We start from the raw sequence: 24,821 nt of genomic DNA, 5'->3' as shown, positions 1-24,821 counted from the left end.
TTTCGGGTCATTTCGGGTCGACCCGCCGCCCCGTAAACCTGAAATTTTCGGGTTCGGGTCAGCATACCTGACCCGTCACGGGTTGGCGGGTCGGGGTTCGGGTCAACAGATTTTCTGGCGGGTCTGTTGACCCGAACCCGACCCGCCAACCTGATTTGGACCCGAATTGCCACCCCTAACTGCAAGCGTGAAGGATTGATTTCATGATAATTTAGAGTTGCGGGATGAGGGAAAAAAACAGGGTGCAAATCAATAACAAAAAAAAATATAAAGTAAATAAATAAAAGGATAAGAGGAAAATGCTTGAATTGACGCTTAAAATGAATTTCGGTCTAGAAAAGCCACACTGCTTCGCAGGACGGGGTAGTTTAAAAGAATAAAGCGAAAGGAACATGGCGGGTGCGATCATACCAGCACTAATGCACCGGATCCCATCAGAACTCCGAAGTTAAGCGTGCTTGGGCGAGAGTAGTACTAGGATGGGTGACCCCCTGGGAAGTCCTCGTGTTGCACCCCTCTCTTTTTTGTTTCGAAATCCAAATTTCCTATTCGTTCTTTATCCTGTAGTAATTTAGCTCCGTCGGAACGATTGCTTAATATTTTGCTTCTTGTCGAAGCGTGAAGGAGGATCTGAAGGCGCGAGACAAATCAGGAACGGTACGGCTCGATCAAAGCCCGGATCGTCGCTCAAATTTGTCGGCGCAAATGTATCACCGCAACTAGGGGTGGCAATTTTCGACACGACCTGAAAACACGACACGAACCTAACACGAAATTAATGGGTTTGGGTTGAGGTTTCGGGAATTCGGGTCAGAATCGGGTTGGACCCGATGAACCCGAAAAGAAAACCGGTCGATTTCGGGTCAACCCGTGGTGACCCGATATGACCCGTTTACGAATTAAAAATAATTTAATAAACATAAAAATAATTTTATCTAACTAAACTAAGTTATTCTTTTTTTCAAAGGCATTAATTACTTAATCCTAAACGAATTTATTTAATTTGTGTGAAGTTGAAATTATTATACTTGGACAAATAATATATTATATTATTTTTCACTTTTGTATTGTTTTAATTTATTTTATATTTTGCTTGGGATAAAACACTTTTACGGTGTTTAATTTATTTTAGATTTGATTTGGAATCATTTATTTAAATTTTTATTACTTGATTATGTAATTAGTTTTGTGAGAAATTGATTTTATTAGAAATTACAGTGATAAATTAATAAATTAAAATTAAGTTTGGTCATTTCGGGTCGACCCGCCGCCCCGTAAACCTGAAATTTTCGGGTTCGGGTCAGCATACCTGACCCGTCACGGGTTGGCGGGTCGGGGTTCGGGTCAACAGATTTTCTGGCGGGTCTGTTGACCCGAACCCGACCCGCCAACCTGATTTGGACCCGAATTGCCACCCCTAACTGCAAGCGTGAAGGATTGATTTCATGATAATTTAGAGTTGCGGGATGAGGGAAAAAAACAGGGTGCAAATCAATAACAAAAAAAAATATAAAGTAAATAAATAAAAGGATAAGAGGAAAATGCTTGAATTGACGCTTAAAATGAATTTCGGTCTAGAAAAGCCACACTGCTTCGCAGGACGGGGTAGTTTAAAAGAATAAAGCGAAAGGAACATGGCGGGTGCGATCATACCAGCACTAATGCACCGGATCCCATCAGAACTCCGAAGTTAAGCGTGCTTGGGCGAGAGTAGTACTAGGATGGGTGACCCCCTGGGAAGTCCTCGTGTTGCACCCCTCTCTTTTTTGTTTCGAAATCCAAATTTCCTATTCGTTCTTTATCCTGTAGTAATTTAGCTCCGTCGGAACGATTGCTTAATATTTTGCTTCTTGTCGAAGCGTGAAGGAGGATCTGAAGGCGCGAGACAAATCAGGAACGGTACGGCTCGATCAAAGCCCGGATCGTCGCTCAAATTTGTCGGCGCAAATGTATCACCGCAACTAGGGGTGGCAATTTTCGACACGACCTGAAAACACGACACGAACCTAACACGAAATTAATGGGTTTGGGTTGAGGTTTCGGGAATTCGGGTCAGAATCGGGTTGGACCCGATGAACCCGAAAAGAAAACCGGTCGATTTCGGGTCAACCCGTGGTGACCTGATATGACCCGATATGACCCGTTTACGAATTAAAAATAATTTAATAAACATAAAAATAATTTTATCTAACTAAACTAAGTTATTCTTTTTTTCAAAGGCATTAATTACTTAATCCTAAACGAATTTATTTAATTTGTGTGAAGTTGAAATTATTATACTTGGACAAATAATATATTATATTATTTTTCACTTTTGTATTGTTTTAATTTATTTTATATTTTGCTTGGGATAAAACACTTTTACGGTGTTTAATTTATTTTAGATTTGATTTGGAATCATTTATTTAAACTTTTATTACTTGATTATGTAATTAGTTTTGTGAGAAATTGATTTTATTAGAAATTACAGTGATAAATTAATAAATTAAAATTAAGTTTCGGGTCATTTCGGGTCGACCCGCCGCCCCGTAAACCTGAAATTTTCGGGTTCGGGTCAGCATACCTGACCCGTCACGGGTTGGCGGGTCGGGGTTCGGGTCAACAGATTTTCTGGCGGGTCTGTTGACCCGAACCCGACCCGCCAACCTGATTTGGACCCGAATTGCCACCCCTAACTGCAAGCGTGAAGGATTGATTTCATGATAATTTAGAGTTGCGGGATGAGGGAAAAAAACAGGGTGCAAATCAATAACAAAAAAAAATATAAAGTAAATAAATAAAAGGATAAGAGGAAAATGCTTGAATTGACGCTTAAAATGAATTTCGGTCTAGAAAAGCCACACTGCTTCGCAGGACGGGGTAGTTTAAAAGAATAAAGCGAAAGGAACATGGCGGGTGCGATCATACCAGCACTAATGCACCGGATCCCATCAGAACTCCGAAGTTAAGCGTGCTTGGGCGAGAGTAGTACTAGGATGGGTGACCCCCTGGGAAGTCCTCGTGTTGCACCCCTCTCTTTTTTGTTTCGAAATCCAAATTTCCTATTCGTTCTTTATCCTGTAGTAATTTAGCTCCGTCGGAACGATTGCTTAATATTTTGCTTCTTGTCGAAGCGTGAAGGAGGATCTGAAGGCGCGAGACAAATCAGGAACGGTACGGCTCGATCAAAGCCCGGATCGTCGCTCAAATTTGTCGGCGCAAATGTATCACCGCAACTAGGGGTGGCAATTTTCGACACGACCTGAAAACACGACACGAACCTAACACGAAATTAATGGGTTTGGGTTGAGGTTTCGGGAATTCGGGTCAGAATCGGGTTGGACCCGATGAACCCGAAAAGAAAACCGGTCGATTTCGGGTCAACCCGTGGTGACCTGATATGACCCGATATGACCCGTTTACGAATTAAAAATAATTTAATAAACATAAAAATAATTTTATCTAACTAAACTAAGTTATTCTTTTTTTCAAAGGCATTAATTACTTAATCCTAAACGAATTTATTTAATTTGTGTGAAGTTGAAATTATTATACTTGGACAAATAATATATTATATTATTTTTCACTTTTGTATTGTTTTAATTTATTTTATATTTTGCTTGGGATAAAACACTTTTACGGTGTTTAATTTATTTTAGATTTGATTTGGAATCATTTATTTAAATTTTTATTACTTGATTATGTAATTAGTTTTGTGAGAAATTGATTTTATTAGAAATTACAGTGATAAATTAATAAATTAAAATTAAGTTTCGGGTCATTTCGGGTCGACCCGCCGCCCCGTAAACCTGAAATTTTCGGGTTCGGGTCAGCATACCTGACCCGTCACGGGTTGGCGGGTCGGGGTTCGGGTCAACAGATTTTCTGGCGGGTCTGTTGACCCGAACCCGACCCGCCAACCTGATTTGGACCCGAATTGCCACCCCTAACTGCAAGCGTGAAGGATTGATTTCATGATAATTTAGAGTTGCGGGATGAGGGAAAAAAACAGGGTGCAAATCAATAACAAAAAAAAATATAAAGTAAATAAATAAAAGGATAAGAGGAAAATGCTTGAATTGACGCTTAAAATGAATTTCGGTCTAGAAAAGCCACACTGCTTCGCAGGACGGGGTAGTTTAAAAGAATAAAGCGAAAGGAACATGGCGGGTGCGATCATACCAGCACTAATGCACCGGATCCCATCAGAACTCCGAAGTTAAGCGTGCTTGGGCGAGAGTAGTACTAGGATGGGTGACCCCCTGGGAAGTCCTCGTGTTGCACCCCTCTCTTTTTTGTTTCGAAATCCAAATTTCCTATTCGTTCTTTATCCTGTAGTAATTTAGCTCCGTCGGAACGATTGCTTAATATTTTGCTTCTTGTCGAAGCGTGAAGGAGGATCTGAAGGCGCGAGACAAATCAGGAACGGTACGGCTCGATCAAAGCCCGGATCGTCGCTCAAATTTGTCGGCGCAAATGTATCACCGCAACTAGGGGTGGCAATTTTCGACACGACCTGAAAACACGACACGAACCTAACACGAAATTAATGGGTTTGGGTTGAGGTTTCGGGAATTCGGGTCAGAATCGGGTTGGACCCGATGAACCCGAAAAGAAAACCGGTCGATTTCGGGTCAACCCGTGGTGACCCGATATGACCCGTTTACGAATTAAAAATAATTTAATAAACATAAAAATAATTTTATCTAACTAAACTAAGTTATTCTTTTTTTCAAAGGCATTAATTACTTAATCCTAAACGAATTTATTTAATTTGTGTGAAGTTGAAATTATTATACTTGGACAAATAATATATTATATTATTTTTCACTTTTGTATTGTTTTAATTTATTTTATATTTTGCTTGGGATAAAACACTTTTACGGTGTTTAATTTATTTTAGATTTGATTTGGAATCATTTATTTAAATTTTTATTACTTGATTATGTAATTAGTTTTGTGAGAAATTGATTTTATTAGAAATTACAGTGATAAATTAATAAATTAAAATTAAGTTTCGGGTCATTTCGGGTCGACCCGCCGCCCCGTAAACCTGAAATTTTCGGGTTCGGGTCAGCATACCTGACCCGTCACGGGTTGGCGGGTCGGGGTTCGGGTCAACAGATTTTCTGGCGGGTCTGTTGACCCGAACCCGACCCGCCAACCTGATTTGGACCCGAATTGCCACCCCTAACTGCAAGCGTGAAGGATTGATTTCATGATAATTTAGAGTTGCGGGATGAGGGAAAAAAACAGGGTGCAAATCAATAACAAAAAAAAATATAAAGTAAATAAATAAAAGGATAAGAGGAAAATGCTTGAATTGACGCTTAAAATGAATTTCGGTCTAGAAAAGCCACACTGCTTCGCAGGACGGGGTAGTTTAAAAGAATAAAGCGAAAGGAACATGGCGGGTGCGATCATACCAGCACTAATGCACCGGATCCCATCAGAACTCCGAAGTTAAGCGTGCTTGGGCGAGAGTAGTACTAGGATGGGTGACCCCCTGGGAAGTCCTCGTGTTGCACCCCTCTCTTTTTTGTTTCGAAATCCAAATTTCCTATTCGTTCTTTATCCTGTAGTAATTTAGCTCCGTCGGAACGATTGCTTAATATTTTGCTTCTTGTCGAAGCGTGAAGGAGGATCTGAAGGCGCGAGACAAATCAGGAACGGTACGGCTCGATCAAAGCCCGGATCGTCGCTCAAATTTGTCGGCGCAAATGTATCACCGCAACTAGGGGTGGCAATTTTCGACACGACCTGAAAACACGACACGAACCTAACACGAAATTAATGGGTTTGGGTTGAGGTTTCGGGAATTCGGGTCAGAATCGGGTTGGACCCGATGAACCCGAAAAGAAAACCGGTCGATTTCGGGTCAACCCGTGGTGACCTGATATGACCCGATATGACCCGTTTACGAATTAAAAATAATTTAATAAACATAAAAATAATTTTATCTAACTAAACTAAGTTATTCTTTTTTTCAAAGGCATTAATTACTTAATCCTAAACGAATTTATTTAATTTGTGTGAAGTTGAAATTATTATACTTGGACAAATAATATATTATATTATTTTTCACTTTTGTATTGTTTTAATTTATTTTATATTTTGCTTGGGATAAAACACTTTTACGGTGTTTAATTTATTTTAGATTTGATTTGGAATCATTTATTTAAACTTTTATTACTTGATTATGTAATTAGTTTTGTGAGAAATTGATTTTATTAGAAATTACAGTGATAAATTAATAAATTAAAATTAAGTTTCGGGTCATTTCGGGTCGACCCGCCGCCCCGTAAACCTGAAATTTTCGGGTTCGGGTCAGCATACCTGACCCGTCACGGGTTGGCGGGTCGGGGTTCGGGTCAACAGATTTTCTGGCGGGTCTGTTGACCCGAACCCGACCCGCCAACCTGATTTGGACCCGAATTGCCACCCCTAACTGCAAGCGTGAAGGATTGATTTCATGATAATTTAGAGTTGCGGGATGAGGGAAAAAAACAGGGTGCAAATCAATAACAAAAAAAAATATAAAGTAAATAAATAAAAGGATAAGAGGAAAATGCTTGAATTGACGCTTAAAATGAATTTCGGTCTAGAAAAGCCACACTGCTTCGCAGGACGGGGTAGTTTAAAAGAATAAAGCGAAAGGAACATGGCGGGTGCGATCATACCAGCACTAATGCACCGGATCCCATCAGAACTCCGAAGTTAAGCGTGCTTGGGCGAGAGTAGTACTAGGATGGGTGACCCCCTGGGAAGTCCTCGTGTTGCACCCCTCTCTTTTTTGTTTCGAAATCCAAATTTCCTATTCGTTCTTTATCCTGTAGTAATTTAGCTCCGTCGGAACGATTGCTTAATATTTTGCTTCTTGTCGAAGCGTGAAGGAGGATCTGAAGGCGCGAGACAAATCAGGAACGGTACGGCTCGATCAAAGCCCGGATCGTCGCTCAAATTTGTCGGCGCAAATGTATCACCGCAACTAGGGGTGGCAATTTTCGACACGACCTGAAAACACGACACGAACCTAACACGAAATTAATGGGTTTGGGTTGAGGTTTCGGGAATTCGGGTCAGAATCGGGTTGGACCCGATGAACCCGAAAAGAAAACCGGTCGATTTCGGGTCAACCCGTGGTGACCTGATATGACCCGATATGACCCGTTTACGAATTAAAAATAATTTAATAAACATAAAAATAATTTTATCTAACTAAACTAAGTTATTCTTTTTTTCAAAGGCATTAATTACTTAATCCTAAACGAATTTATTTAATTTGTGTGAAGTTGAAATTATTATACTTGGACAAATAATATATTATATTATTTTTCACTTTTGTATTGTTTTAATTTATTTTATATTTTGCTTGGGATAAAACACTTTTACGGTGTTTAATTTATTTTAGATTTGATTTGGAATCATTTATTTAAATTTTTATTACTTGATTATGTAATTAGTTTTGTGAGAAATTGATTTTATTAGAAATTACAGTGATAAATTAATAAATTAAAATTAAGTTTCGGGTCATTTCGGGTCGACCCGCCGCCCCGTAAACCTGAAATTTTCGGGTTCGGGTCAGCATACCTGACCCGTCACGGGTTGGCGGGTCGGGGTTCGGGTCAACAGATTTTCTGGCGGGTCTGTTGACCCGAACCCGACCCGCCAACCTGATTTGGACCCGAATTGCCACCCCTAACTGCAAGCGTGAAGGATTGATTTCATGATAATTTAGAGTTGCGGGATGAGGGAAAAAAACAGGGTGCAAATCAATAACAAAAAAAAATATAAAGTAAATAAATAAAAGGATAAGAGGAAAATGCTTGAATTGACGCTTAAAATGAATTTCGGTCTAGAAAAGCCACACTGCTTCGCAGGACGGGGTAGTTTAAAAGAATAAAGCGAAAGGAACATGGCGGGTGCGATCATACCAGCACTAATGCACCGGATCCCATCAGAACTCCGAAGTTAAGCGTGCTTGGGCGAGAGTAGTACTAGGATGGGTGACCCCCTGGGAAGTCCTCGTGTTGCACCCCTCTCTTTTTTGTTTCGAAATCCAAATTTCCTATTCGTTCTTTATCCTGTAGTAATTTAGCTCCGTCGGAACGATTGCTTAATATTTTGCTTCTTGTCGAAGCGTGAAGGAGGATCTGAAGGCGCGAGACAAATCAGGAACGGTACGGCTCGATCAAAGCCCGGATCGTCGCTCAAATTTGTCGGCGCAAATGTATCACCGCAACTAGGGGTGGCAATTTTCGACACGACCTGAAAACACGACACGAACCTAACACGAAATTAATGGGTTTGGGTTGAGGTTTCGGGAATTCGGGTCAGAATCGGGTTGGACCCGATGAACCCGAAAAGAAAACCGGTCGATTTCGGGTCAACCCGTGGTGACCCGATATGACCCGTTTACGAATTAAAAATAATTTAATAAACATAAAAATAATTTTATCTAACTAAACTAAGTTATTCTTTTTTTCAAAGGCATTAATTACTTAATCCTAAACGAATTTATTTAATTTGTGTGAAGTTGAAATTATTATACTTGGACAAATAATATATTATATTATTTTTCACTTTTGTATTGTTTTAATTTATTTTATATTTTGCTTGGGATAAAACACTTTTACGGTGTTTAATTTATTTTAGATTTGATTTGGAATCATTTATTTAAATTTTTATTACTTGATTATGTAATTAGTTTTGTGAGAAATTGATTTTATTAGAAATTACAGTGATAAATTAATAAATTAAAATTAAGTTTCGGGTCATTTCGGGTCGACCCGCCGCCCCGTAAACCTGAAATTTTCGGGTTCGGGTCAGCATACCTGACCCGTCACGGGTTGGCGGGTCGGGGTTCGGGTCAACAGATTTTCTGGCGGGTCTGTTGACCCGAACCCGACCCGCCAACCTGATTTGGACCCGAATTGCCACCCCTAACTGCAAGCGTGAAGGATTGATTTCATGATAATTTAGAGTTGCGGGATGAGGGAAAAAAACAGGGTGCAAATCAATAACAAAAAAAAATATAAAGTAAATAAATAAAAGGATAAGAGGAAAATGCTTGAATTGACGCTTAAAATGAATTTCGGTCTAGAAAAGCCACACTGCTTCGCAGGACGGGGTAGTTTAAAAGAATAAAGCGAAAGGAACATGGCGGGTGCGATCATACCAGCACTAATGCACCGGATCCCATCAGAACTCCGAAGTTAAGCGTGCTTGGGCGAGAGTAGTACTAGGATGGGTGACCCCCTGGGAAGTCCTCGTGTTGCACCCCTCTCTTTTTTGTTTCGAAATCCAAATTTCCTATTCGTTCTTTATCCTGTAGTAATTTAGCTCCGTCGGAACGATTGCTTAATATTTTGCTTCTTGTCGAAGCGTGAAGGAGGATCTGAAGGCGCGAGACAAATCAGGAACGGTACGGCTCGATCAAAGCCCGGATCGTCGCTCAAATTTGTCGGCGCAAATGTATCACCGCAACTAGGGGTGGCAATTTTCGACACGACCTGAAAACACGACACGAACCTAACACGAAATTAATGGGTTTGGGTTGAGGTTTCGGGAATTCGGGTCAGAATCGGGTTGGACCCGATGAACCCGAAAAGAAAACCGGTCGATTTCGGGTCAACCCGTGGTGACCTGATATGACCCGATATGACCCGTTTACGAATTAAAAATAATTTAATAAACATAAAAATAATTTTATCTAACTAAACTAAGTTATTCTTTTTTTCAAAGGCATTAATTACTTAATCCTAAACGAATTTATTTAATTTGTGTGAAGTTGAAATTATTATACTTGGACAAATAATATATTATATTATTTTTCACTTTTGTATTGTTTTAATTTATTTTATATTTTGCTTGGGATAAAACACTTTTACGGTGTTTAATTTATTTTAGATTTGATTTGGAATCATTTATTTAAATTTTTATTACTTGATTATGTAATTAGTTTTGTGAGAAATTGATTTTATTAGAAATTACAGTGATAAATTAATAAATTAAAATTAAGTTTCGGGTCATTTCGGGTCGACCCGCCGCCCCGTAAACCTGAAATTTTCGGGTTCGGGTCAGCATACCTGACCCGTCACGGGTTGGCGGGTCGGGGTTCGGGTCAACAGATTTTCTGGCGGGTCTGTTGACCCGAACCCGACCCGCCAACCTGATTTGGACCCGAATTGCCACCCCTAACTGCAAGCGTGAAGGATTGATTTCATGATAATTTAGAGTTGCGGGATGAGGGAAAAAAACAGGGTGCAAATCAATAACAAAAAAAAATATAAAGTAAATAAATAAAAGGATAAGAGGAAAATGCTTGAATTGACGCTTAAAATGAATTTCGGTCTAGAAAAGCCACACTGCTTCGCAGGACGGGGTAGTTTAAAAGAATAAAGCGAAAGGAACATGGCGGGTGCGATCATACCAGCACTAATGCACCGGATCCCATCAGAACTCCGAAGTTAAGCGTGCTTGGGCGAGAGTAGTACTAGGATGGGTGACCCCCTGGGAAGTCCTCGTGTTGCACCCCTCTCTTTTTTGTTTCGAAATCCAAATTTCCTATTCGTTCTTTATCCTGTAGTAATTTAGCTCCGTCGGAACGATTGCTTAATATTTTGCTTCTTGTCGAAGCGTGAAGGAGGATCTGAAGGCGCGAGACAAATCAGGAACGGTACGGCTCGATCAAAGCCCGGATCGTCGCTCAAATTTGTCGGCGCAAATGTATCACCGCAACTAGGGGTGGCAATTTTCGACACGACCTGAAAACACGACACGAACCTAACACGAAATTAATGGGTTTGGGTTGAGGTTTCGGGAATTCGGGTCAGAATCGGGTTGGACCCGATGAACCCGAAAAGAAAACCGGTCGATTTCGGGTCAACCCGTGGTGACCTGATATGACCCGATATGACCCGTTTACGAATTAAAAATAATTTAATAAACATAAAAATAATTTTATCTAACTAAACTAAGTTATTCTTTTTTTCAAAGGCATTAATTACTTAATCCTAAACGAATTTATTTAATTTGTGTGAAGTTGAAATTATTATACTTGGACAAATAATATATTATATTATTTTTCACTTTTGTATTGTTTTAATTTATTTTATATTTTGCTTGGGATAAAACACTTTTACGGTGTTTAATTTATTTTAGATTTGATTTGGAATCATTTATTTAAATTTTTATTACTTGATTATGTAATTAGTTTTGTGAGAAATTGATTTTATTAGAAATTACAGTGATAAATTAATAAATTAAAATTAAGTTTCGGGTCATTTCGGGTCGACCCGCCGCCCCGTAAACCTGAAATTTTCGGGTTCGGGTCAGCATACCTGACCCGTCACGGGTTGGCGGGTCGGGGTTCGGGTCAACAGATTTTCTGGCGGGTCTGTTGACCCGAACCCGACCCGCCAACCTGATTTGGACCCGAATTGCCACCCCTAACTGCAAGCGTGAAGGATTGATTTCATGATAATTTAGAGTTGCGGGATGAGGGAAAAAAACAGGGTGCAAATCAATAACAAAAAAAAATATAAAGTAAATAAATAAAAGGATAAGAGGAAAATGCTTGAATTGACGCTTAAAATGAATTTCGGTCTAGAAAAGCCACACTGCTTCGCAGGACGGGGTAGTTTAAAAGAATAAAGCGAAAGGAACATGGCGGGTGCGATCATACCAGCACTAATGCACCGGATCCCATCAGAACTCCGAAGTTAAGCGTGCTTGGGCGAGAGTAGTACTAGGATGGGTGACCCCCTGGGAAGTCCTCGTGTTGCACCCCTCTCTTTTTTGTTTCGAAATCCAAATTTCCTATTCGTTCTTTATCCTGTAGTAATTTAGCTCCGTCGGAACGATTGCTTAATATTTTGCTTCTTGTCGAAGCGTGAAGGAGGATCTGAAGGCGCGAGACAAATCAGGAACGGTACGGCTCGATCAAAGCCCGGATCGTCGCTCAAATTTGTCGGCGCAAATGTATCACCGCAACTAGGGGTGGCAATTTTCGACACGACCTGAAAACACGACACGAACCTAACACGAAATTAATGGGTTTGGGTTGAGGTTTCGGGAATTCGGGTCAGAATCGGGTTGGACCCGATGAACCCGAAAAGAAAACCGGTCGATTTCGGGTCAACCCGTGGTGACCTGATATGACCCGTTTACGAATTAAAAATAATTTAATAAACATAAAAATAATTTTATCTAACTAAACTAAGTTATTCTTTTTTTCAAAGGCATTAATTACTTAATCCTAAACGAATTTATTTAATTTGTGTGAAGTTGAAATTATTATACTTGGACAAATAATATATTATATTATTTTTCACTTTTGTATTGTTTTAATTTATTTTATATTTTGCTTGGGATAAAACACTTTTACGGTGTTTAATTTATTTTAGATTTGATTTGGAATCATTTATTTAAATTTTTATTACTTGATTATGTAATTAGTTTTGTGAGAAATTGATTTTATTAGAAATTACAGTGATAAATTAATAAATTAAAATTAAGTTTCGGGTCATTTCGGGTCGACCCGCCGCCCCGTAAACCTGAAATTTTCGGGTTCGGGTCAGCATACCTGACCCGTCACGGGTTGGCGGGTCGGGGTTCGGGTCAACAGATTTTCTGGCGGGTCTGTTGACCCGAACCCGACCCGCCAACCTGATTTGGACCCGAATTGCCACCCCTAACTGCAAGCGTGAAGGATTGATTTCATGATAATTTAGAGTTGCGGGATGAGGGAAAAAAACAGGGTGCAAATCAATAACAAAAAAAAATATAAAGTAAATAAATAAAAGGATAAGAGGAAAATGCTTGAATTGACGCTTAAAATGAATTTCGGTCTAGAAAAGCCACACTGCTTCGCAGGACGGGGTAGTTTAAAAGAATAAAGCGAAAGGAACATGGCGGGTGCGATCATACCAGCACTAATGCACCGGATCCCATCAGAACTCCGAAGTTAAGCGTGCTTGGGCGAGAGTAGTACTAGGATGGGTGACCCCCTGGGAAGTCCTCGTGTTGCACCCCTCTCTTTTTTGTTTCGAAATCCAAATTTCCTATTCGTTCTTTATCCTGTAGTAATTTAGCTCCGTCGGAACGATTGCTTAATATTTTGCTTCTTGTCGAAGCGTGAAGGAGGATCTGAAGGCGCGAGACAAATCAGGAACGGTACGGCTCGATCAAAGCCCGGATCGTCGCTCAAATTTGTCGGCGCAAATGTATCACCGCAACTAGGGGTGGCAATTTTCGACACGACCTGAAAACACGACACGCTTGCAGTTAGGGGTGGCAATTCGGGTCCAAATCAGGTTGGCGGGTCGGGTTCGGGTCAACAGACCCGCCAGAAAATCTGTTGACCCGAACCCCGACCCGCCAACCCGTGACGGGTCAGGTATGCTGACCCGAACCCGAAAATTTCAGGTTTACGGGGCGGCGGGTCGACCCGAAATGACCCGAAACTTAATTTTAATTTATTAATTTATCACTGTAATTTCTAATAAAATCAATTTCTCACAAAACTAATTACATAATCAAGTAATAAAAATTTAAATAAATGATTCCAAATCAAATCTAAAAAATTAAACACCGTAAAAGTGTTTTATCCCAAGCAAAATATAAAATAAATTAAAACAATACAAAAGTGAAAAATAATATAATATATTATTTGTCCAAGTATAATAATTTCAACTTCACACAAATTAAATAAATTCGTTTAGGATTAAGTAATTAATGCCTTTGAAAAAAAGAATAACTTAGTTTAGTTAGATAAAATTATTTTTATGTTTATTAAATTATTTTTAATTCGTAAACGGGTCATATCAGGTCACCACGGGTTGACCCGAAATCGACCGGTTTTCTTTTCGGGTTCATCGGGTCCAACCCGATTCTGACCCGAATTCCCGAAACCTCAACCCAAACCCATTAATTTCGTGTTAGGTTCGTGTCGTGTTTTCAGGTCGTGTCGAAAATTGCCACCCCTAGTTGCGGTGATACATTTGCGCCGACAAATTTGAGCGACGATCCGGGCTTTGATCGAGCCGTACCGTTCCTGATTTGTCTCGCGCCTTCAGATCCTCCTTCACGCTTCGACAAGAAGCAAAATATTAAGCAATCGTTCCGACGGAGCTAAATTACTACAGGATAAAGAACGAATAGGAAATTTGGATTTCGAAACAAAAAAGAGAGGGGTGCAACACGAGGACTTCCCAGGGGGTCACCCATCCTAGTACTACTCTCGCCCAAGCACGCTTAACTTCGGAGTTCTGATGGGATCCGGTGCATTAGTGCTGGTATGATCGCACCCGCCATGTTCCTTTCGCTTTATTCTTTTAAACTACCCCGTCCTGCGAAGCAGTGTGGCTTTTCTAGACCGAAATTCATTTTAAGCGTCAATTCAAGCATTTTCCTCTTATCCTTTTATTTATTTACTTTATATTTTTTTTTGTTATTGATTTGCACCCTGTTTTTTTCCCTCATCCCGCAACTCTAAATTATCATGAAATCAATCCTTCACGCTTGCAGTTAGGGGTGGCAATTCGGGTCCAAATCAGGTTGGCGGGTCGGGTTCGGGTCAACAGACCCGCCAGAAAATCTGTTGACCCGAACCCCGACCCGCCAACCCGTGACGGGTCAGGTATGCTGACCCGAACCCGAAAATTTCAGGTTTACGGGGCGGCGGGTCGACCCGAAATGACCCGAAACTTAATTTTAATTTATTAATTTATCACTGTAATTTCTAATAAAATCAATTTCTCACAAAACTAATTACATAATCAAGTAATAAAAATTTAAATAAATGATTCCAAATCAAATCTAAAATAAATTAAACACCGTAAAAGTGTTTTATCCCAAGCAAAATATAAAATAAATTAAAACAATACAAAAGTGAAAAATAATATAATATATTATTTGTCCAAGTATAATAATTTCAACTTCACACAAATTAAATAAATTCGTTTAGGATTAAGTAATTAATGCCTTTGAAAAAAAGAATAACTTAGTTTAGTTAGATAAAATTATTTTTATGTTTATTAAATTATTTTTAATTCGTAAACGGGTCATATCGGGTCATATCAGGTCACCACGGGTTGACCCGAAATCGACCGGTTTTCTTTTCGGGTTCATCGGGTCCAACCCGATTCTGACCCGAATTCCCGAAACCTCAACCCAAACCCATTAATTTCGTGTTAGGTTCGTGTCGTGTTTTCAGGTCGTGTCGAAAATTGCCACCCCTAGTTGCGGTGATACATTTGCGCCGACAAATTTGAGCGACGATCCGGGCTTTGATCGAGCCGTACCGTTCCTGATTTGTCTCGCGCCTTCAGATCCTCCTTCACGCTTCGACAAGAAGCAAAATATTAAGCAATCGTTCCGACGGAGCTAAATTACTACAGGATAAAGAACGAATAGGAAATTTGGATTTCGAAACAAAAAAGAGAGGGGTGCAACACGAGGACTTCCCAGGGGGTCACCCATCCTAGTACTACTCTCGCCCAAGCACGCTTAACTTCGGAGTTCTGATGGGATCCGGTGCATTAGTGCTGGTATGATCGCACCCGCCATGTTCCTTTCGCTTTATTCTTTTAAACTACCCCGTCCTGCGAAGCAGTGTGGCTTTTCTAGACCGAAATTCATTTTAAGCGTCAATTCAAGCATTTTCCTCTTATCCTTTTATTTATTTACTTTATATTTTTTTTTGTTATTGATTTGCACCCTGTTTTTTTCCCTCATCCCGCAACTCTAAATTATCATGAAATCAATCCTTCACGCTTGCAGTTAGGGGTGGCAATTCGGGTCCAAATCAGGTTGGCGGGTCGGGTTCGGGTCAACAGACCCGCCAGAAAATCTGTTGACCCGAACCCCGACCCGCCAACCCGTGACGGGTCAGGTATGCTGACCCGAACCCGAAAATTTCAGGTTTACGGGGCGGCGGGTCGACCCGAAATGACCCGAAACTTAATTTTAATTTATTAATTTATCACTGTAATTTCTAATAAAATCAATTTCTCACAAAACTAATTACATAATCAAGTAATAAAAATTTAAATAAATGATTCCAAATCAAATCTAAAATAAATTAAACACCGTAAAAGTGTTTTATCCCAAGCAAAATATAAAATAAATTAAAACAATACAAAAGTGAAAAATAATATAATATATTATTTGTCCAAGTATAATAATTTCAACTTCACACAAATTAAATAAATTCGTTTAGGATTAAGTAATTAATGCCTTTGAAAAAAAGAATAACTTAGTTTAGTTAGATAAAATTATTTTTATGTTTATTAAATTATTTTTAATTCGTAAACGGGTCATATCGGGTCATATCAGGTCACCACGGGTTGACCCGAAATCGACCGGTTTTCTTTTCGGGTTCATCGGGTCCAACCCGATTCTGACCCGAATTCCCGAAACCTCAACCCAAACCCATTAATTTCGTGTTAGGTTCGTGTCGTGTTTTCAGGTCGTGTCGAAAATTGCCACCCCTAGTTGCGGTGATACATTTGCGCCGACAAATTTGAGCGACGATCCGGGCTTTGATCGAGCCGTACCGTTCCTGATTTGTCTCGCGCCTTCAGATCCTCCTTCACGCTTCGACAAGAAGCAAAATATTAAGCAATCGTTCCGACGGAGCTAAATTACTACAGGATAAAGAACGAATAGGAAATTTGGATTTCGAAACAAAAAAGAGAGGGGTGCAACACGAGGACTTCCCAGGGGGTCACCCATCCTAGTACTACTCTCGCCCAAGCACGCTTAACTTCGGAGTTCTGATGGGATCCGGTGCATTAGTGCTGGTATGATCGCACCCGCCATGTTCCTTTCGCTTTATTCTTTTAAACTACCCCGTCCTGCGAAGCAGTGTGGCTTTTCTAGACCGAAATTCATTTTAAGCGTCAATTCAAGCATTTTCCTCTTATCCTTTTATTTATTTACTTTATATTTTTTTTTGTTATTGATTTGCACCCTGTTTTTTTCCCTCATCCCGCAACTCTAAATTATCATGAAATCAATCCTTCACGCTTGCAGTTAGGGGTGGCAATTCGGGTCCAAATCAGGTTGGCGGGTCGGGTTCGGGTCAACAGACCCGCCAGAAAATCTGTTGACCCGAACCCCGACCCGCCAACCCGTGACGGGTCAGGTATGCTGACCCGAACCCGAAAATTTCAGATTTACGGGGCGGCGGGTCGACCCGAAATGACCCGAAACTTAATTTTAATTTATTAATTTATCACTGTAATTTCTAATAAAATCAATTTCTCACAAAACTAATTACATAATCAAGTAATAAAAATTTAAATAAATGATTCCAAATCAAATCTAAAATAAATTAAACACCGTAAAAGTGTTTTATCCCAAGCAAAATATAAAATAAATTAAAACAATACAAAAGTGAAAAATAATATAATATATTATTTGTCCAAGTATAATAATTTCAACTTCACACAAATTAAATAAATTCGTTTAGGATTAAGTAATTAATGCCTTTGAAAAAAAGAATAACTTAGTTTAGTTAGATAAAATTATTTTTATGTTTATTAAATTATTTTTAATTCGTAAACGGGTCATATCGGGTCATATCAGGTCACCACGGGTTGACCCGAAATCGACCGGTTTTCTTTTCGGGTTCATCGGGTCCAACCCGATTCTGACCCGAATTCCCGAAACCTCAACCCAAACCCATTAATTTCGTGTTAGGTTCGTGTCGTGTTTTCAGGTCGTGTCGAAAATTGCCACCCCTAGTTGCGGTGATACATTTGCGCCGACAAATTTGAGCGACGATCCGGGCTTTGATCGAGCCGTACCGTTCCTGATTTGTCTCGCGCCTTCAGATCCTCCTTCACGCTTCGACAAGAAGCAAAATATTAAGCAATCGTTCCGACGGAGCTAAATTACTACAGGATAAAGAACGAATAGGAAATTTGGATTTCGAAACAAAAAAGAGAGGGGTGCAACACGAGGACTTCCCAGGGGGTCACCCATCCTAGTACTACTCTCGCCCAAGCACGCTTAACTTCGGAGTTCTGATGGGATCCGGTGCATTAGTGCTGGTATGATCGCACCCGCCATGTTCCTTTCGCTTTATTCTTTTAAACTACCCCGTCCTGCGAAGCAGTGTGGCTTTTCTAGACCGAAATTCATTTTAAGCGTCAATTCAAGCATTTTCCTCTTATCCTTTTATTTATTTACTTTATATTTTTTTTTGTTATTGATTTGCACCCTGTTTTTTTCCCTCATCCCGCAACTCTAAATTATCATGAAATCAATCCTTCACGCTTGCAGTTAGGGGTGGCAATTCGGGTCCAAATCAGGTTGGCGGGTCGGGTTCGGGTCAACAGACCCGCCAGAAAATCTGTTGACCCGAACCCCGACCCGCCAACCCGTGACGGGTCAGGTATGCTGACCCGAACCCGAAAATTTCTGGTTTACGGGGCGGCGGGTCGACCCGAAATGACCCGAAACTTAATTTTAATTTATTAATTTATCACTGTAATTTCTAATAAAATCAATTTCTCACAAAACTAATTACATAATCAAGTAATAAAAATTTAAATAAATGATTCCAAATCAAATCTAAAATAAATTAAACACCGTAAAAGTGTTTTATCCCAAGCAAAATATAAAATAAATTAAAACAATACAAAAGTGAAAAATAATATAATATATTATTTGTCCAAGTATAATAATTTCAACTTCACACAAATTAAATAAATTCGTTTAGGATTAAGTAATTAATGCCTTTGAAAAAAAGAATAACTTAGTTTAGTTAGATAAAATTATTTTTATGTTTATTAAATTATTTTTAATTCGTAAACGGGTCATATCGGGTCATATCAGGTCACCACGGGTTGACCCGAAATCGACCGGTTTTCTTTTCGGGTTCATCGGGTCCAACCCGATTCTGACCCGAATTCCCGAAACCTCAACCCAAACCCATTAATTTCGTGTTAGGTTCGTGTCGTGTTTTCAGGTCGTGTCGAAAATTGCCACCCCTAGTTGCGGTGATACATTTGCGCCGACAAATTTGAGCGACGATCCGGGCTTTGATCGAGCCGTACCGTTCCTGATTTGTCTCGCGCCTTCAGATCCTCCTTCACGCTTCGACAAGAAGCAAAATATTAAGCAATCGTTCCGACGGAGCTAAATTACTACAGGATAAAGAACGAATAGGAAATTTGGATTTCGAAACAAAAAAGAGAGGGGTGCAACACGAGGACTTCCCAGGGGGTCACCCATCCTAGTACTACTCTCGCCCAAGCACGCTTAACTTCGGAGTTCTGATGGGATCCGGTGCATTAGTGCTGGTATGATCGCACCCGCCATGTTCCTTTCGCTTTATTCTTTTAAACTACCCCGTCCTGCGAAGCAGTGTGGCTTTTCTAGACCGAAATTCATTTTAAGCGTCAATTCAAGCATTTTCCTCTTATCCTTTTATTTATTTACTTTATATTTTTTTTTGTTATTGATTTGCACCCTGTTTTTTTCCCTCATCCCGCAACTCTAAATTATCATGAAATCAATCCTTCACGCTTGCAGTTAGGGGTGGCAATTCGGGTCCAAATCAGGTTGGCGGGTCGGGTTCGGGTCAACAGACCCGCCAGAAAATCTGTTGACCCGAACCCCGACCCGCCAACCCGTGACGGGTCAGGTATGCTGACCCGAACCCGAAAATTTCAGGTTTACGGGGCGGCGGGTCGACCCGAAATGACCCGAAACTTAATTTTAATTTATTAATTTATCACTGTAATTTCTAATAAAATCAATTTCTCACAAAACTAATTACATAATCAAGTAATAAAAATTTAAATAAATGATTCCAAATCAAATCTAAAATAAATTAAACACCGTAAAAGTGTTTTATCCCAAGCAAAATATAAAATAAATTAAAACAATACAAAAGTGAAAAATAATATAATATATTATTTGTCCAAGTATAATAATTTCAACTTCACACAAATTAAATAAATTCGTTTAGGATTAAGTAATTAATGCCTTTGAAAAAAAGAATAACTTAGTTTAGTTAGATAAAATTATTTTTATGTTTATTAAATTATTTTTAATTCGTAAACGGGTCATATCGGGTCATATCAGGTCACCACGGGTTGACCCGAAATCGACCGGTTTTCTTTTCGGGTTCATCGGGTCCAACCCGATTCTGACCCGAATTCCCGAAACCTCAACCCAAACCCATTAATTTCGTGTTAGGTTCGTGTCGTGTTTTCAGGTCGTGTCGAAAATTGCCACCCCTAGTTGCGGTGATACATTTGCGCCGACAAATTTGAGCGACGATCCGGGCTTTGATCGAGCCGTACCGTTCCTGATTTGTCTCGCGCCTTCAGATCCTCCTTCACGCTTCGACAAGAAGCAAAATATTAAGCAATCGTTCCGACGGAGCTAAATTACTACAGGATAAAGAACGAATAGGAAATTTGGATTTCGAAACAAAAAAGAGAGGGGTGCAACACGAGGACTTCCCAGGGGGTCACCCATCCTAGTACTACTCTCGCCCAAGCACGCTTAACTTCGGAGTTCTGATGGGATCCGGTGCATTAGTGCTGGTATGATCGCACCCGCCATGTTCCTTTCGCTTTATTCTTTTAAACTACCCCGTCCTGCGAAGCAGTGTGGCTTTTCTAGACCGAAATTCATTTTAAGCGTCAATTCAAGCATTTTCCTCTTATCCTTTTATTTATTTACTTTATATTTTTTTTTGTTATTGATTTGCACCCTGTTTTTTTCCCTCATCCCGCAACTCTAAATTATCATGAAATCAATCCTTCACGCTTGCAGTTAGGGGTGGCAATTCGGGTCCAAATCAGGTTGGCGGGTCGGGTTCGGGTCAACAGACCCGCCAGAAAATCTGTTGACCCGAACCCCGACCCGCCAACCCGTGACGGGTCAGGTATGCTGACCCGAACCCGAAAATTTCAGGTTTACGGGGCGGCGGGTCGACCCGAAATGACCCGAAACTTAATTTTAATTTATTAATTTATCACTGTAATTTCTAATAAAATCAATTTCTCACAAAACTAATTACATAATCAAGTAATAAAAATTTAAATAAATGATTCCAAATCAAATCTAAAATAAATTAAACACCGTAAAAGTGTTTTATCCCAAGCAAAATATAAAATAAATTAAAACAATACAAAAGTGAAAAATAATATAATATATTATTTGTCCAAGTATAATAATTTCAACTTCACACAAATTAAATAAATTCGTTTAGGATTAAGTAATTAATGCCTTTGAAAAAAAGAATAACTTAGTTTAGTTAGATAAAATTATTTTTATGTTTATTAAATTATTTTTAATTCGTAAACGGGTCATATCGGGTCATATCAGGTCACCACGGGTTGACCCGAAATCGACCGGTTTTCTTTTCGGGTTCATCGGGTCCAACCCGATTCTGACCCGAATTCCCGAAACCTCAACCCAAACCCATTAATTTCGTGTTAGGTTCGTGTCGTGTCGAAAATTGCCACCCCTAGTTGCGGTGATACATTTGCGCCGACAAATTTGAGCGACGATCCGGGTTTTGATCGAGCCGTACCGTTCCTGATTTGTCTCGCGCCTTCAGATCCTCCTTCACGCTTCGACAAGAAGCAAAATATTAAGCAATCGTTCCGACGGAGCTAAATTACTACAGGATAAAGAACGAATAGGAAATTTGGATTTCGAAACAAAAAAGAGAGGGGTGCAACACGAGGACTTCCCAGGGGGTCACCCATCCTAGTACTACTCTCGCCCAAGCACGCTTAACTTCGGAGTTCTGATGGGATCCGGTGCATTAGTGCTGGTATGATCGCACCCGCCATGTTCCTTTCGCTTTATTCTTTTAAACTACCCCGTCCTGCGAAGCAGTGTGGCTTTTCTAGACCGAAATTCATTTTAAGCGTCAATTCAAGCATTTTCCTCTTATCCTTTTATTTATTTACTTTATATTTTTTTTTGTTATTGATTTGCACCCTGTTTTTTTCCCTCATCCCGCAACTCTAAATTATCATGAAATCAATCCTTCACGCTTGCAGTTAGGGGTGGCAATTCGGGTCCAAATCAGGTTGGCGGGTCGGGTTCGGGTCAACAGACCCGCCAGAAAATCTGTTGACCCGAACCCCGACCCGCCAACCCGTGACGGGTCAGGTATGCTGACCCGAACCCGAAAATTTCAGGTTTACGGGGCGGCGGGTCGACCCGAAATGACCCGAAACTTAATTTTAATTTATTAATTTATCACTGTAATTTCTAATAAAATCAATTTCTCACAAAACTAATTACATAATCAAGTAATAAAAATTTAAATAAATGATTCCAAATCAAATCTAAAATAAATTAAACACCGTAAAAGTGTTTTGTCCCAAGCAAAATATAAAATAAATTAAAACAATACAAAAGTGAAAAATAATATAATATATTATTTGTCCAAGTATAATAATTTCAACTTCACACAAATTAAATAAATTCGTTTAGGATTAAGTAATTAATGCCTTTGAAAAAAAGAATAACTTAGTTTAGTTAGATAAAATTATTTTTATGTTTATTAAATTATTTTTAATTCGTAAACGGGTCATATCGGGTCATATCAGGTCACCACGGGTTGACCCGAAATCGACCGGTTTTCTTTTCGGGTTCATCGGGTCCAACCCGATTCTGACCCGAATTCCCGAAACCTCAACCCAAACCCATTAATTTCGTGTTAGGTTCGTGTCGTGTTTTCAGGTCGTGTCGAAAATTGCCACCCCTAGTTGCGGTGATACATTTGCGCCGACAAATTTGAGCGACGATCCGGGCTTTGATCGAGCCGTACCGTTCCTGATTTGTCTCGCGCCTTCAGATCCTCCTTCACGCTTCGACAAGAAGCAAAATATTAAGCAATCGTTCCGACGGAGCTAAATTACTACAGGATAAAGAACGAATAGGAAATTTGGATTTCGAAACAAAAAAGAGAGGGGTGCAACACGAGGACTTCCCAGGGGGTCACCCATCCTAGTACTACTCTCGCCCAAGCACGCTTAACTTCGGAGTTCTGATGGGATCCGGTGCATTAGTGCTGGTATGATCGCACCCGCCATGTTCCTTTCGCTTTATTCTTTTAAACTACCCCGTCCTGCGAAGCAGTGTGGCTTTTCTAGACCGAAATTCATTTTAAGCGTCAATTCAAGCATTTTCCTCTTATCCTTTTATTTATTTACTTTATATTTTTTTTTGTTATTGATTTGCACCCTGTTTTTTTCCCTCATCCCGCAACTCTAAATTATCATGAAATCAATCCTTCACGCTTGCAGTTAGGGGTGGCAATTCGGGTCCAAATCAGGTTGGCGGGTCGGGTTCGGGTCAACAGACCCGCCAGAAAATCTGTTGACCCGAACCCCGACCCGCCAACCCGTGACGGGTCAGGTATGCTGACCCGAACCCGAAAATTTCAGGTTTACGGGGCGGCGGGTCGACCCGAAATGACCCGAAACTTAATTTTAATTTATTAATTTATCACTGTAATTTCTAATAAAATCAATTTCTCACAAAACTAATTACATAATCAAGTAATAAAAATTTAAATAAATGATTCCAAATCAAATCTAAAATAAATTAAACACCGTAAAAGTGTTTTATCCCAAGCAAAATATAAAATAAATTAAAACAATACAAAAGTGAAAAATAATATAATATATTATTTGTCCAAGTATAATAATTTCAACTTCACACAAATTAAATAAATTCGTTTAGGATTAAGTAATTAATGCCTTTGAAAAAAAGAATAACTTAGTTTAGTTAGATAAAATTATTTTTATGTTTATTAAATTATTTTTAATTCGTAAACGGGTCATATCGGGTCATATCAGGTCACCACGGGTTGACCCGAAATCGACCGGTTTTCTTTTCGGGTTCATCGGGTCCAACCCGATTCTGACCCGAATTCCCGAAACCTCAACCCAAACCCATTAATTTCGTGTTAGGTTCGTGTCGTGTCGAAAATTGCCACCCCTAGTTGCGGTGATACATTTGCGCCGACAAATTTGAGCGACGATCCGGGTTTTGATCGAGCCGTACCGTTCCTGATTTGTCTCGCGCCTTCAGATCCTCCTTCACGCTTCGACAAGAAGCAAAATATTAAGCAATCGTTCCGACGGAGCTAAATTACTACAGGATAAAGAACGAATAGGAAATTTGGATTTCGAAACAAAAAAGAGAGGGGTGCAACACGAGGACTTCCCAGGGGGTCACCCATCCTAGTACTACTCTCGCCCAAGCACGCTTAACTTCGGAGTTCTGATGGGATCCGGTGCATTAGTGCTGGTATGATCGCACCCGCCATGTTCCTTTCGCTTTATTCTTTTAAACTACCCCGTCCTGCGAAGCAGTGTGGCTTTTCTAGACCGAAATTCATTTTAAGCGTCAATTCAAGCATTTTCCTCTTATCCTTTTATTTATTTACTTTATATTTTTTTTTGTTATTGATTTGCACCCTGTTTTTTTCCCTCATCCCGCAACTCTAAATTATCATGAAATCAATCCTTCACGCTTGCAGTTAGGGGTGGCAATTCGGGTCCAAATCAGGTTGGCGGGTCGGGTTCGGGTCAACAGACCCGCCAGAAAATCTGTTGACCCGAACCCCGACCCGCCAACCCGTGACGGGTCAGGTATGCTGACCCGAACCCGAAAATTTCAGGTTTACGGGGCGGCGGGTCGACCCGAAATGACCCGAAACTTAATTTTAATTTATTAATTTATCACTGTAATTTCTAATAAAATCAATTTCTCACAAAACTAATTACATAATCAAGTAATAAAAATTTAAATAAATGATTCCAAATCAAATCTAAAATAAATTAAAC

At 39.7% G+C, this 24,821-nt stretch overlaps 20 non-coding genes across 20 annotated transcripts; 11 read left to right on the top strand and 9 right to left on the bottom strand.

Moving 5' to 3' along the window:
• Positions 1-397: 397 nt before the first annotated feature.
• LOC140029487 (5S ribosomal RNA) lies at positions 398-516 on the top strand. The gene has a single exon (XR_011833392.1). It is a non-coding gene; the product is annotated as a 5S ribosomal RNA (ribosomal RNA).
• A 1,123-nt stretch (positions 517-1,639) lies between these two features.
• On the top strand, positions 1,640-1,758 carry LOC140029486 (5S ribosomal RNA). The gene has a single exon (XR_011833391.1). It is a non-coding gene; the product is annotated as a 5S ribosomal RNA (ribosomal RNA).
• Positions 1,759-2,893: 1,135 nt separating this feature from the next.
• Positions 2,894-3,012, top strand: LOC140029484 (5S ribosomal RNA). The gene has a single exon (XR_011833389.1). It is a non-coding gene; the product is annotated as a 5S ribosomal RNA (ribosomal RNA).
• Positions 3,013-4,147: 1,135 nt separating this feature from the next.
• Positions 4,148-4,266, top strand: LOC140029483 (5S ribosomal RNA). Its single transcript, XR_011833388.1, has one exon. It is a non-coding gene; the product is annotated as a 5S ribosomal RNA (ribosomal RNA).
• A 1,125-nt stretch (positions 4,267-5,391) lies between these two features.
• LOC140029482 (5S ribosomal RNA) lies at positions 5,392-5,510 on the top strand. The gene has a single exon (XR_011833387.1). It is a non-coding gene; the product is annotated as a 5S ribosomal RNA (ribosomal RNA).
• Positions 5,511-6,645: 1,135 nt separating this feature from the next.
• LOC140029481 (5S ribosomal RNA) lies at positions 6,646-6,764 on the top strand. Its single transcript, XR_011833386.1, has one exon. It is a non-coding gene; the product is annotated as a 5S ribosomal RNA (ribosomal RNA).
• Positions 6,765-7,899: 1,135 nt separating this feature from the next.
• LOC140029480 (5S ribosomal RNA) lies at positions 7,900-8,018 on the top strand. The gene has a single exon (XR_011833385.1). It is a non-coding gene; the product is annotated as a 5S ribosomal RNA (ribosomal RNA).
• Positions 8,019-9,143: 1,125 nt separating this feature from the next.
• On the top strand, positions 9,144-9,262 carry LOC140029479 (5S ribosomal RNA). Its single transcript, XR_011833384.1, has one exon. It is a non-coding gene; the product is annotated as a 5S ribosomal RNA (ribosomal RNA).
• A 1,135-nt stretch (positions 9,263-10,397) lies between these two features.
• LOC140029478 (5S ribosomal RNA) lies at positions 10,398-10,516 on the top strand. Its single transcript, XR_011833383.1, has one exon. It is a non-coding gene; the product is annotated as a 5S ribosomal RNA (ribosomal RNA).
• A 1,135-nt stretch (positions 10,517-11,651) lies between these two features.
• Positions 11,652-11,770, top strand: LOC140029477 (5S ribosomal RNA). Its single transcript, XR_011833382.1, has one exon. It is a non-coding gene; the product is annotated as a 5S ribosomal RNA (ribosomal RNA).
• A 1,125-nt stretch (positions 11,771-12,895) lies between these two features.
• LOC140029476 (5S ribosomal RNA) lies at positions 12,896-13,014 on the top strand. The gene has a single exon (XR_011833381.1). It is a non-coding gene; the product is annotated as a 5S ribosomal RNA (ribosomal RNA).
• A 1,157-nt stretch (positions 13,015-14,171) lies between these two features.
• Positions 14,172-14,290, bottom strand: LOC140029475 (5S ribosomal RNA). The gene has a single exon (XR_011833380.1). It is a non-coding gene; the product is annotated as a 5S ribosomal RNA (ribosomal RNA).
• Positions 14,291-15,425: 1,135 nt separating this feature from the next.
• On the bottom strand, positions 15,426-15,544 carry LOC140029473 (5S ribosomal RNA). The gene has a single exon (XR_011833378.1). It is a non-coding gene; the product is annotated as a 5S ribosomal RNA (ribosomal RNA).
• A 1,135-nt stretch (positions 15,545-16,679) lies between these two features.
• LOC140029472 (5S ribosomal RNA) lies at positions 16,680-16,798 on the bottom strand. Its single transcript, XR_011833377.1, has one exon. It is a non-coding gene; the product is annotated as a 5S ribosomal RNA (ribosomal RNA).
• A 1,135-nt stretch (positions 16,799-17,933) lies between these two features.
• On the bottom strand, positions 17,934-18,052 carry LOC140029471 (5S ribosomal RNA). Its single transcript, XR_011833376.1, has one exon. It is a non-coding gene; the product is annotated as a 5S ribosomal RNA (ribosomal RNA).
• A 1,135-nt stretch (positions 18,053-19,187) lies between these two features.
• LOC140029470 (5S ribosomal RNA) lies at positions 19,188-19,306 on the bottom strand. The gene has a single exon (XR_011833375.1). It is a non-coding gene; the product is annotated as a 5S ribosomal RNA (ribosomal RNA).
• A 1,135-nt stretch (positions 19,307-20,441) lies between these two features.
• On the bottom strand, positions 20,442-20,560 carry LOC140029469 (5S ribosomal RNA). The gene has a single exon (XR_011833374.1). It is a non-coding gene; the product is annotated as a 5S ribosomal RNA (ribosomal RNA).
• Positions 20,561-21,682: 1,122 nt separating this feature from the next.
• On the bottom strand, positions 21,683-21,801 carry LOC140029468 (5S ribosomal RNA). The gene has a single exon (XR_011833373.1). It is a non-coding gene; the product is annotated as a 5S ribosomal RNA (ribosomal RNA).
• A 1,135-nt stretch (positions 21,802-22,936) lies between these two features.
• Positions 22,937-23,055, bottom strand: LOC140029467 (5S ribosomal RNA). Its single transcript, XR_011833372.1, has one exon. It is a non-coding gene; the product is annotated as a 5S ribosomal RNA (ribosomal RNA).
• Positions 23,056-24,177: 1,122 nt separating this feature from the next.
• LOC140029466 (5S ribosomal RNA) lies at positions 24,178-24,296 on the bottom strand. Its single transcript, XR_011833371.1, has one exon. It is a non-coding gene; the product is annotated as a 5S ribosomal RNA (ribosomal RNA).
• Positions 24,297-24,821: the final 525 nt, after the last annotated feature.

Source organism: Coffea arabica, chromosome 11e, assembly GCF_036785885.1.
Source record: "Coffea arabica cultivar ET-39 chromosome 11e, Coffea Arabica ET-39 HiFi, whole genome shotgun sequence".
Taxonomy (NCBI): domain Eukaryota; kingdom Viridiplantae; phylum Streptophyta; class Magnoliopsida; order Gentianales; family Rubiaceae; genus Coffea; species Coffea arabica.
Note: the sequence above shows the minus strand (reverse complement) of the source record. Positions and strands in the feature narration are given on the sequence as shown.